This window comes from Lonchura striata, chromosome 1, assembly GCF_050655825.1.
Source record: "Lonchura striata isolate lonStrDom1 chromosome 1, ASM5065582v1, whole genome shotgun sequence".
In the NCBI taxonomy this organism is placed as follows: domain Eukaryota; kingdom Metazoa; phylum Chordata; class Aves; order Passeriformes; family Estrildidae; genus Lonchura; species Lonchura striata.
This window is the reverse complement of record NC_140703.1, coordinates 63,360,474-63,372,662: the sequence shown is the minus strand read 5'-3', so window position 1 is coordinate 63,372,662 and position 12,189 is coordinate 63,360,474. Positions and strand designations below refer to the sequence as shown.

General features: G+C 41.4%; 1 protein-coding gene across 9 annotated transcripts in view; it reads right to left on the bottom strand.

Moving 5' to 3' along the window:
* LOC144245908 (uncharacterized) overlaps positions 1-12,189 on the bottom strand; it is a 135,057-nt gene that overhangs the window by 17,793 nt on the left and 105,075 nt on the right. The gene's annotated exons all lie outside the window — the stretch shown is intronic.

Genomic DNA, 12,189 nt, shown 5'->3' with positions numbered 1-12,189 from the left:
CCAAGTAACAACAAAGGTATGTGTGACTAGAATCACTCAAGCTCCACATAAAAGTTAAGAATAGGGAGAAGTTAGGGAAGACTTCTTTGTAACTTCTGGGATCAGTCAAATAGGCTGAACCTATCTTTTCCCCCATAAGGATGACTCTCAGGTAAGAACCCTATTCTGTGTGTGCTGAATGGTTATCTTGAGGTTTTTTTGTTGGTTATTAGAGCTTGTCTGTGCATTGCTTTGAATGTGTTTTTGCAGTCAGTTACTATTAATGGCGATCTTTGACACTTAACCTGTCACAATTTCAGTGTGAGAGTTAATTAGCTAATTACTAATTTACTCTGTAAACTGTTGGGCTGAGCCCTTCAAGGGTGCTGCAGTTGCTGGCAGTGGATGAGGTACTCAGCTAAAAGTGTGGAGACACAGGAGGGGGTTTCTCTTATGCTGTTGGCATGTGTCCCAACCCTCCTTTCATGTGACACATTGCTGACCTGGGTTACTTAATTCAGGTTCTGTGGATGGTGTAAGAGCACTGCAGAGGACAAGCTGTTCTCACTGGTCACACATCACATTGTTGCAGTCCACTGCTAAAAGTTGTAGTTAATGGTACTAACTTTTATTTATCCTTCAAAGAGTTTTGGGAGAGAGGGAGAAGGTTGCAGAAAGGGTCTAGATGTGCAGCTAGAAAAACTTTCGGAGATTGCCTGGGAGGAAAGGCTTGGTGGATTTTGCAGCTGGCTTCCCTGAGCTCTTGGTTCATTGCCTTAGAAGTAAATTCATAGAAAACAGCTTTTACAGTTCAATGACTGTTTTGGAGAAGGTGAACATGACTTTTCACTTTCATTTTAGTTCCCAAAGAACACAGAAGAGAGAAAGAAGAGCCTAAGGATTACCATGGGAAGAGATGACAAATTACTCCCCTGTAACCAGGGCAAGTGCAAAGCCAAAGGAAAGAAAACTCAAAACAACTCACATAAATGACCCCTATACACTTGTCCCCCAGCAACATCCTACCATTTTAGCAGATTTTTTTTTTTAGCTTTCCATACCCATTAAGTTTAGGATCCAAGTAGATATATTTTTAAATAAGCTTATCTGAAAGTGGATTTGGTGCAGAAACAGTTGATTGGGATTCTGGGAGCATGTAGGAAACCTAACAGGAAAGTTCTGTGCTAGAGAAATGAAAAACAACGATCAGGACTAAGAGTGCTGCCCAGGCAAGTATACATAAGTCTTCTTTCTTTCCCTTATTCATAAGGAGCATTTCCTCTCTCCCTGGTGGAAAGATATTTGCAGACATTTAAATAAAATGTTCTTGTAGGCTGCTTTCATTAGTGAAGCTGTAAGCAATCAAGGTGGATGGTACCTTTAGCACACTGCTGGTGCATTTCCTTGAGGCACAGAGTGCTTGGCTAAAGCTACAGTATAGACCAAGACCTCCCAGCATACCCTTCTCTTTGAAATGACTGTATCCCAACATGTATTCATTGCAAATCTTGCCATTCATACATTACTGAATCACTGCATTATATAAGACAAAAAAATTTCTTAGTCTGTATACCTGAATGAAATAAGGGTTAGATTGCTAAGGTTATCTTTGCTATGTCTGATCCTGCAGGAAGACTGCCAGAAAAACATATGCTTATCACAGTTTTTTAAAGGGTTTATAATATCTGTTTCACTTAACTATTTGGGATTTAGCAAAGTGAAGTCAGCTGAAAAATCTACTCTGTAGTAGTGCACGAGATGGTACAGGTTATGGGTAAGTGGCACCATAAGAATGATGTAACTGCCCATTTATGAAGCTCAACCCATATTTTGGGGAGTCTTCTAGAAAGATGGAACCTGATTAGTCAAACTGCCATGCCTGCCAGCAATTTAGGTTCTTTATGTCCATTTACATTTGAAAAATACAGAGATTGCAACAGGGAAGCAACAGCTTCCAAATTCAAGTTGAAAAATTTTACAGAGAGACATTGCCATATATTGCACCAGCTTAAGAGGCTGGAAAGGATATTCTCTCAAGTGTACAGGCTTTTATTCAAGCAAACTGCAAAACTCATATCCAAAAGCCTTTCTGGGTTTCACAACTGGTATTGATGAGTCTGAGCTATTATCACACCTTACCAACCAGAGAACAAAAGAACAGGCCCCTTTTCTGGAAGGCATGCAGGTATACAAGTACCTGTGGTCATCTCCTTCAGGAATGGAGCTGATACTTTGGCCAGGGAACTAGAAAAACATAACTCTCAAATAGTCCCATTAGAAAACGTTCTTATCAAAATGGAAAGAATAATATAAGTGCTCTCCAGGGAGAGACCAAAAATACTCTTGAAGAGATAATGCTCATCTTTGCCTCCACCTTGCCCTTAAAATCTTTCAGCTTTAGTGGATAATTCAAGATGGGGGACAAAGACATGCAGTGCTTTGTGGCAGCTGCAGGACAAACCAAGTTAATTTTTTCTCATTCAAGGTGGAGGATTATTACTTCCTCTTGTAAGAACAAAATGCCCACAGAAGGAATAGCAGCAAAAGTTAATGGGAAATGGGAAGTTAAGGAAATGCTGAAATTCAGGAGAGTCACAGAAGGTTCAGTGTAGAGCTCTTAAGAAAAGAATAGTACAAACACCTGGATGTTTGGAAAGTTGCAGACAAAAAAAGCATTGTTTTTCAACAAAACTAGGTTGTTTTCCAACTTGATAATTTTTAAGAGCAGGTAGTCGAGAATGCTCAAAGCAATGGGGACCTGTGGCCAGCTGTTATTTTCTCCCTTTGAAATTCAGCAGGTTTCAGCTCTGGGACAACAAATTCAGTACAACTGTGTTATATTGTATATCCTTAATCACTCACAAATCTCTGGAAATACTGTTATAATAGACTGCCAAAGACTACATTAAGAGCATTTGGTAATGAGCCCTGGAAGCACTGGGACACAAATTTAGCAAGCCCAAGTCTGGTTAACACTAGAGGATCAGCTAACAGTCCTCATCCTGTCCAAGAAAAACACATTTTGGGTGATGTCTCTGTACTACACACAGGGAAATGGATGGGGAAATTGATGTGGATTTCTCCTCACATGGAAAAAGACAAATACATTTGTGGGATTGTGTTTGCTCAAGCAAAGGGGGTCCACTACTAATGTGGAAGGCTGGGGAGAGTCAGTGTATGTCTCAAGATGATTTAACCATGGGGGAAAAATAATTTATGGTATTATGTTGCAGAAGAGTGTGACAGTGACCTAGGCTGTGCCGGGCTGGTGTTGGTGTCCAACGAGCGAGTATGCTGCTCCTCCTGTCCTGAGCACTTATCCTGATGGAATGGGGCCCAAGTCATGCATGGACTGTTTTTGAACATCTGGAGGGGTGGAGGAAGCTCATGAAGAGGGAAAAGGAGGAGGGATAGTAGTTAATAAAAATGCATTAGTATGTATGTTGGGTATAAAGATGGTTTAAAAATGTTTGAATTGTATGTGTGGGCAAGAAGGGATTTAAGTAATGAGAAAATAAATACAATGGAATAGCTAGAAAAGACATAAAATTATATGGGATCTCAACAGGACACAAATGATAAGAAGTGAAGTGTGTATTAGGTCTGGCTGAGATGGAGTTCTTCTTCCCTTAGCAGCACTCACATTGCTGTGTTTTGATTTGGTAGCTGGAAAGGTGGTGATAGCACACCAGTGCTTTGGCTGCTGCTAAGCAGGGCTGGCACAGCATCACTGCTGTGTCCCCAGCATTCCCTCAGTGTTAGGGTGGGAGTGGGCAAGATCTTGGGAGGGGACACATCTAGGCCAACTGACCCAAATTACCAAGGGAATATTCTATACAATATGACGTCAGATTAGATATAAAACCTAAGAAAAGGAGGAGGAAGGGGGCGGTGATATTTTTCATTTACAATGTATTCCAGAACAACCACCACACGTGTTGAAGCCCTGCTTCCTGGGAAGTGGCCCAATCTTGCTAGCTGATGGAAAGCAGAAAATAACATTATTGGTGTCTTCTTTGCTAGTGCATGTGCAAACTTTCACTTTTGCTTAGTAAATGCCTTATTTCATCCCATGAGTTTTTCTACATCATATTTTCTCTCCCCAGTCCAGTCAGGAAGGGGGAGTGATAGAGAGGTTTTGTGAGCACCTGTGTCCAGCCAAGGTCAATCCACCACGCTGACTGATGAACGTGTAAACAAAAGTATAAGGCCATGAAAAAAAGAAGGTCAAACTTTGAATTGTTCCTCTGTAATTTTCTTATCTTTGGAGAAAACAGCAGCTTTTAAAGAATATTGGAAGAGAAAGACGTGGATATTGAACTCCTACAGTATATGAAACTCTCCTGACTCCCCAGTGGGTACAGTGATATAAATACAAATCTAGCCAGTGTGATCACTGAAACTGTGAGTGGGAAAAGGGACAGCTATGAACTGAGAGAAATGCTGATCTTAGCCTTGAAGCCGTGGCTTCAGTAGGTTTGTGCAGCCAGGAAGTAATTGCACGCTGGCCTTTTGCAGTTGGGGTGTTGATTCCAAGGTGCACAAGTACTGCTGCAGCTGCAGAGCACCAGCCTCCTGGCCTTTCAGGATTGCTTTCCTAAATGCTCACCTCTGCTCCCTGGGCTTATATATGCCCTGCTCATTTCTGTTAACACTGCTGAAGTTTGCTTCGTGCCACACCCAGACCAATGCAGCTTCTGGATTGTCCGCAAGCACACAGCATGGCACCCGGCTTCACTCCCTGCTGCTGCTTGTCCATGTCTGGAGATAGCTGCATCTCATCTCCCTGATCCCTGTCACTATGAAGTTCCAAAATTTAAAGCTTTCTAACTGCTCCCAAAGCTCACCCTCATCACTGTCACTGTCAGCACTGGGTGTGTGGTGGTTTCTATTCACGTGACGTATTTCCGATCTGGAGACTGAGCAAAATAAAGAACAGGCCCCCACTCCCTTGCAGAGGAAGGGCAGATAGGTAAAGAAAGGAAGGAGCTGAGGGAAGTGAGATAAGGCCTGTGCAGCTAGAGCAAAATACACAGTCCTGTGAGTGGTAGAACAAATTAAAACTGAGCTCATTGAGGACTTACATTTTAAAGAAAATATTCCTATGTGGATGATCTGTTTTTTAATCAGAGCTAACTAACCCACCAGCCCTTCTCTTTCTGAAATATCTAAACGTACTTCTTCACTTAGCTCCCTATTTTCATGAGATACGGGGAGAATTAATATTCTCAGGAAACTTCACTCTTTCCTATGTGGCTGAAATTAGCCAATTCCTTCAAAACATTACCAGGAAAAGGCAGAAATGTATTTACAACACCATTATGTACACCACATTTTCCATGGAAATTGGGCTAAAAAATAAGTGGGTCTTTGCTGCGTTTGGATATTTTTCTGTAAGATATCTGGCGTGTGATATTCCAGAGGTCTCCTCTTGCTCAAAGATAAGGTTTTGCAAAGGAGCATGTAAGTTTTTCAAAGGCTTAATACAACATCTTTGGAGGGTGCAGTGTGGGGAGTGTCCTACAGAGTCAGTGCTCATGGAGGAACCACACCACCTATGCAAGCTCCTGTTCCACCTCACAGGTCTGTGCCACTACTCACACCTACTCTCTTTGTATTGCCCGTGGAGAATACACTCTTACTCTGATACCGCAGTTATAAAACGTGAACACTGACCTTCCTCTCACGTAATTGTGATTAGTAAAACTCATCTGGTATTTACTTGTGTATTTATGCTCCCATGTAACTCATAAGTGGCCCATCTCATTGGGATAGTGATGCAGAAATGGAAGAACTGGCATATGCTTACTTCACAGAAACACAGAATTGGTTAGGTTGAAAAAGACCTCTAAGATCATTGAGTCCAACCTGTGACCAAACACCAACATGTTAGCTAGACAATGGCACTGAGTGCCAGATCCAGTCTTTCCTTAAACAGCTCCTGGGACGTTGTCTCCACCACCTCCCTGGGCAGCCCATTCCAATGTTCAATCATTCTTTCTGAGAAGAAATCCCTCCTAATGTCCAACCTTATTCTCCCCTGGCACAGACTGAGGCCTTGTCCTCTTGTTCTGTCATTAATTGCCTAGAAGAAGAGACCCACCCTGACCTAGCTACACCCTCCTTTCAGGGAGTTGCAGAGAGCTATAAGGTTCCCCCAGAGCCTTCTCTTTGCCAGGCTGGACACCCCCATCTCCCTCAGCTGCTCCCCATAGGGCTTGTGTTTTAAACACTTCCCCAGGTCTGTTCCCCTTCTCTAGACATTCTCCAGCACCTCAGTGTCCCTAAAATGAGGGGCCCAGAACTGAACTCAGCACTAGACATGTGACCTCACCAGTGCCAAGCACAGGGGACAATCACTGCTGTCCACAATTTTTCTGATATTTTTTGAGCATTTGCAGCAGAGCACTGGATCCTTTCTGTGTGGATCACTTCTTATAGTAAAGAGCCTCACAGCATGCTGGAGCATACTTAGTTTCATGAATCTTGGGAGCTCCAATTATCATTGGGGTGTTTTAAGAAATTCTTTCTTTTATTAATTGGCTGAAAACTTATTCCAAGAATAAAGACTACCATGATTTTATTCCAGGAATAAACTTCTGTCATATCCAGTAACATGAAGCTGACTCCTCTTAGAAACTATCACTACACTGTTGGTCAGAGAAAGCTGATAAGGCCCTTGTGCCCACCCTAAAATCCTCCCTGATGTTAAACAACAATATTTTGGTTTCTGAGAAGCTGCATCTTTTGGGACTTCTCTTTTGTCTTTGAACTCACAAATTAATTTCCAAAAACTCCAAGGAATATTTGGAGCAAAGTGAAAATCTGCTTCATTGTGTTAGAGTAAGGATGCCATTCCCTACTAGTAATGTGAATCATACTGTGTGTGCAGAAGTATGCATAGCCTGGACTGTGATCTTGCTGATATGTGCCAACCTCAGAGAGTTACTGGCAAGAAACTAAATTATTGGGAGAGGGAGAAAACGCGGGTAGCGAGTGGCGGGAAAAGGAAGTGAGAAAGTTCTTTGGAAGTGTTTTCCTTCATTCTTCATGTGGGAAATATGCCATTTCCACATCCCATCTTCTTTTGCCAGGAATACATAAACTGTGTTTGATAGAAAAAAGTACTTAGCAGTTGTGTTTTCATTTCAGCACATCAATAATAGGCATTTCTAAATATCTCACTGTACAGAGCTGGCATTGCAGAAAATGGTTACTAACACCAGTCGAGCATGTTTACATTCAATCTCATGTCACAGGAAAACACAGTGGATATGTCTGCACTGCAGGCAACTGCTCTAGAGCATGAAGGTACTCCAGCTCAAGTCAAGTCCAGTTGTGACAGCAGTCCAGCATGACTGCAAAGAGCTCAGTGCAAACAAGAAGTCATTAATAAGACAGCTTCTCAGCTGAAGGGTGAATTGAGTTCAAAGTAGTGGAATAAAACCACTGTGGTCTCTCCAAAAGTCATTGCAGTGGAATCAATATGGGTTCTTGGCAGATAGAAACCACAGGGTTTGAAACATTGGCCACTCCCAAGGTGGATTCAGGGGTATTTTAGGGTTGCCTTTGTCTCATTTAACATTAAATCATTAACAGTGCAGTGTTTAGACTTGGGTAATTGTCTGTGGCATGATCCACCTGCCTACATATAATCATAAATGCTGTGTTGAAAATGCTAAGGTATCCTCCTGCAGACACTTTTAGGGAGTGTGAATCATCTGTGCAGATACAGTGAATCCCTCCAGTCAGTAAAGGCAGAAAGACATCTCTGATGTGGGAGTAATCCCTTGGTCTGGGTGTCTGAGGCACGAGTCAGGGATGTGAACACAGACATCCAGTGCTACCTGAGATGCACCACAGTAAACCCGCATTCTCACATACTCAGGTACTCCAGGAAATCTTGAGTTTCTTAGAGCAATTAATTGTTTCCATTAATGAGAGGAATGGAACAAGTTTCTGCCCCTAGGTGCCTATTCTCTCACCAGCTGGAAAGGAGGACTAAACAAATGGTTTAGATGGGGTTTGGCTCTCTGAAGTTGGGTGAGATGAATCCCCATGCATATGGTAATGCAGAGTTTGAGGGCAGAAACTGCACATATCATGTGTGCCACCACAGCAAACCACATCTTCAGCTCCACAGCTGCCTTTAGCCTTTGAATCCTTCATTTAGAACAAGATACTGGCCAAAGAAGGCTCCTCACCCAGTGAGTTCAATACAAGGGACAGCACTCTTGCCCTCATTTACACACACAAACATGGGGGCAGCTCATCAAGATCAAAGTGTAAAGAAAGGGAGAACTGGCTTGGAAAAGATTCAGACTCTTCACTAATGAGGCTATTCCTCCATTAATTTCATTAAGTGCTGTCAGGATTCAGTTGTCGGCAGCAGAATTGGTGCAGAGGGATTGTGTGGGACACAAAAGCTGCCAGCAAGTGAAATTACAGTTGGACCCATCTGGGCTCTGAAACTCTTTCCCATCAAACCATGCCACCAGCTGACCTATGGGGGACAACTTCACACCCAAATAGGAAATAGTAATGAGTCCTAGACTTCCTCTGCTACAATTCTTAGGAGTATATGCACAATAATTTCTCACTTTTTATAATCATTCTGTTTATTTTATTGCTACCATACTAACACCTACCAGTTTGCCTGATACCTGCAATATTCTCCTTCCTCCTGAAATACAGTTATTAGTGCAGACCTGAATAAAGTTTAAGGGTGAGATCCCAGCACTGTGCAACGCGAAACTCCTTTTTTGTTGCCCTATCAATGAATTTTGGAGAGATTTGATGGTGAAGGGACCAGTGAAGAAAATGCCAATGACTCAGATTTCCCATGTTACCAGCAGAGTAAAGAGAAAATAACATAAAGGCAAGGAAGCTTGGCAATAAAAAAATGTGTATTTCTCTATGAACTCAGATTGGACTGACTGGTATGTTGGACATCAGTAAAACACTGATGGTAGTGCTAATGGTAGCTTTGTTCAAGTGAAGCAGGAAGCTCCCATCTTGAGTGTTTTGTGTCATCTCCACTCTGGAGGCTGTTTGCCAGCATAGCACTCCAGTGCTCTAAGATAAATTTTTATGACAGCAAATACATTTTGACCAGTGCCAGGTAGATGCAATTAGCTGCATTAGTTCCTAGCTTAAGCATCTTTTTTGTATTTCACTGTCCCACTCACCACCATATCATTCCTCATTCAGAAATAGGGACGACTCCTGCCTTTGTCTCTCCACGCCTAGAGCACATTAGAGTTCCTTTGGGATAAAGATCCTGCTGAAAGCCACTATGTTTTCATTATTTCATTACATATTCATCATGCCTGGTTATCCACAGTACTTTGATGTATGTCAGGAGGCTGCATGGTATGTCCCTGCGATGGTACCTGTCAGAAACATCCAGTTCACAGCTGTCATATGGTATATGCCATCTGCTTAGGCAGCTGGGCACTGAGCTGAGCAAGAGCAAAGAAAAGGACAAGAAGAAGTCAGCAGGATTTGCAGGAGAGACTGAGCTTGAAAGAATTTTCCCTTCTATACATATATATGATACAGGAATTAAAAAATATATTTTTAGTCACTCCACCAAAACTGCAGGTTATCCTTTCCTGCTTTAAAATATTTAGTGTATGCTTGTATCCATGTCTCTTCAGAACCTTGATGTTTACTGCAAGCAGTTCATTTACTCTTTATAAGTAGGTCCAATCAAGGGACTACTTCAATTTGCCTTTCAGTGACAGGAATAAAGCAGTGGCCCAAAACACACCTTAGAGAAAAGGCATTGGCTGAAAGCAAGTAAATTCTGCAAAGAGTTAAGCATAAAATGCAGATGTGGCTTGTGTTACAAAATAGCCTGTGGAAGGCACTCAGAAAGTGTCAGGTATATACAGAAAAGAAAGGTCAGAGCATTCAGGATGCTTTCCATGACAGCCAGCAATAGCAGACTCCTTTGGGATCAGCAGCAAGGAAGCAATAGGGAGTGCAGGATACACAAAGAGTGTTGCATGTTGGTCATCCAAAGTGCTTCTCATTCATTGTACAAACTAAGGGGGGGAACTTGAGGAGGTTTTAAAATTATTATTTTTTTTTTTAGAAGCAGGATTGGGTTGGAAATGTTTTCTCCCTTCTGCTAGAAATGTATTAAAATGATGTCAACACAAAGAAAAAGTTCCCTGACAAAAATCTGAGAAATCATGAGTTTTATTTTAATTTTAAAATTTACTTTATTATTACTAATAGCATTAGTGCAATTTGTTGAATTTCTGACAAAAATAAGTCTCTGTGATTTTTTTTAATGCCAGAAATACATGACATTGGAACTACATAAAATCTTCCTGAACAATGAGGCTTTTGCCAAATCAGAATTTTTGGGAAAAAAAAAGAAGAGATCATTTTCTAGCTCGCTTTGCAAGGAATTTTTAAGGAAATAGCAACTCTGTATAGAAAAGAGGTCTCCAATTTAACCAGATCATAAACAACATCTGGCACAGAGAACTGTCAAACATAGTTCACCTTAAGGGAAAACTGTCCAGATGCAGAGATATGTTTGAATGTATAATCACATCTGTTGTGCAAACAGGATTACAAACTTAGATCTGTATCTGTTAATGGGTAAAACAAAAATTAAGCGGAATGAAATTATAAGGAATAATTTAAGATCACAGGTTTAATTAAACAGGAGATAAATGGTTTTCCTTCTGAACAGTTGATTGGAAAGTGGAATCTGATCAGAACAAAAATGAAATGTAAACACATCAATGTAAAGGATTTAGGAAAAATGAGCACTCGTAGCCCAAAAGCCAGCTGTGTCCTGGGCGGCATCAAATGTAGTGTGGCCAGCAGGATGAGGGAGGGGATTCTGCCCTTCTGCTCTGCTCTGTGACACCCCACCCAGAGTGCTGCATCCAGCTCTGGGATCCCAGTACAAGAAGGACATGGAGCTGTTGGAGTGAGTCTGGAGGACAATCACAAATATGGTCAGGGGGCTGGAGTACCTCACCTACAAAGATAGGCTGAAACAGCTGGTGGTGTTCAACCTGGAGAAGAGAAGGCTCCAGGGACACCTTAGAGCATCTTCAAGTACAGGTCTACAGGGGAGCTTTAAATTGAAAGAGGCTAGATTTATGTTAGATATTAGTAAGAAATTCTTCACAGTGAGAGTGGTGTGCTGGAACAGGTTACCCAGAGAAGTTGTGGATGCCCCATCCCTGGAAGTGTTCAAGGCCAGGTCAGATGAGGCTTTGAGAAACCTGGCCTAGTAGAGAGAGGGGGGTTGGAATTAGATGATTAAGGTCCTTTCCAGCCAAAACCATAATCCATATGATCCTCTGCTTCTATGAAATGTTAAGCAACTCCAGGGAAAGGCATTACTGGTGCAATGTAGGTGGATCAGTATGGATGTATCAGTAGAGCTCAATGGCACTGTGATATTTGCCTGAAGCTTTGTGGACTAGCTCATACAAATGAACGCCACAAGCACTACATGAAATTTTTGCTAGAGGCTAAGATAAATAACTACATTTTTTATAGCTGTAAGTTAAAAATCATAGCAATAAAAATCTTCTGCTAGATCAGTCTATGGGAAAAAGAAAACACTAAACCTGGGAGGATCCATGCAGGGAGTGCAAACTTGAGACAGAAGACAACTAGGCTTATTTATATGGCTTATTTACCCTTGTCTTTAATAATGGAGCAGATGAGAGGATGGTTAATAGGAATGAATATTCAAAAAGGAAAATTCCAACAGATAAAGATGAAAAAAAAATTCAGTTCAGTGTACTGAAACTTTTGGAGCAGGTTAATAATGAAGTACTAGATTGTGAAATTGCAAGTCCTGCAGCAAAGCTTTTCTAAATGATCTTATTAATCTCTGGCTAGTGCATTAGCGTTAGAAATTGGCAGACATGGCACTTGTGATTTGAAAAGAGATGGACCCACGAAGTTACAGGACTATTAGCCATGTTTCCAGTGTATGCAAGATATTGGAACGAATTTCAAAGAAAAACCACTTAACAAATTGGAGATAAGCAGAAAATGTGATGCAATACAACCTGAATTGACAGTAATAGATTTTGTCAGATGAACTTGGTATCTTTCTGTGATATATTGGACTATGTTCAAATGAAGGAATGTGATAAATAAACCAAATGGACCTTCTGCTAAGGCTCACATACATTCCAAGGACAAATTATTAGTGCTTAAGGC